The sequence below is a fragment of the Acyrthosiphon pisum genome, chromosome A1, assembly GCF_005508785.2.
Source record: "Acyrthosiphon pisum isolate AL4f chromosome A1, pea_aphid_22Mar2018_4r6ur, whole genome shotgun sequence".
NCBI lineage: Eukaryota > Metazoa > Arthropoda > Insecta > Hemiptera > Aphididae > Acyrthosiphon > Acyrthosiphon pisum.
In genome coordinates this window covers 21,867,633-21,868,669 of record NC_042494.1, presented here as the reverse complement: position 1 = coordinate 21,868,669, position 1,037 = coordinate 21,867,633, and positions in this window count along the sequence as shown.

The window sequence follows — 1,037 nt, the reverse complement described above, 5'->3', positions numbered from 1 at the left end:
GAATCCTATCACAACGTGAGGCTCAAGTATATGCCTAAACGTATCCATTTACAGTTCAATGGTATGTTCGTACGATCTATATTCGCAATACTCGACCATAACAATAATACTGAAAAATCATTATTAGGAGAAAAAGTTGTATTTTCTAAACCACTAGGACGATTTACAATAAAAAATTCTTACAATAAAACTCAAAATAACTGGAAACGTGATATAATGTCAACAATTATCGAAGAAGCTGAAAAAGAATTTTCACCACAGCCGTTTGATGTACAAAAAGAATGTAATACCGACATCCCAAAAAATATTTATCGAACACCTCGCCCTCCCTATGAAGAATTAAAATCAAAAAGATATTCAAGATTTACCTAAATATATAATATAACTAGGTAATGATAATTATAATAATTCAATTACGTATAATATATTATGTATTTTTGTTTGAAGTAATATATTTTATTTTGAGGTTTTTTTACACATTTATTTTAGTTCTTATATTATTAATTATAATAACACATTCAATAACGGATTATAATATTATTAAATATACCTATGTAAATTTTATTTGTTTGTCTTTCCTATGAACTACCCTAAAACAAATTTCAACACAATAAAAATAATATGACCATCTAAAGAAGTGTATAACCTTTTTATAAATGTACTTTAATAACTTGTACCCTTAATCAATTTTTTTCTATAATTATTTTAATCGCACGAAATAAATTCCGAGCGTGTATATTATATACGACCCGTCGGATGGTGTGATTTTATGACGTCACGCGTAAAACGTGACTTATATTTAAACACGGAACCAATTGTCCGATAACAATTTTAAGACCACCAAAATTATTCTTTTTCAAAGCCCTATACATTAACAAAATAAAAAAAAATAGGTTTTTTTAGTTGTATAAAAAAACTTTAACCAACCATCAGTAGCAATAAACTGATTGTTACCAATTTTCCGAGATAATTCTTCGGCTTTACATTTTAACATTGGCCCAGACACGCGAACACCGCGACTTGTTATCAATGAAAAC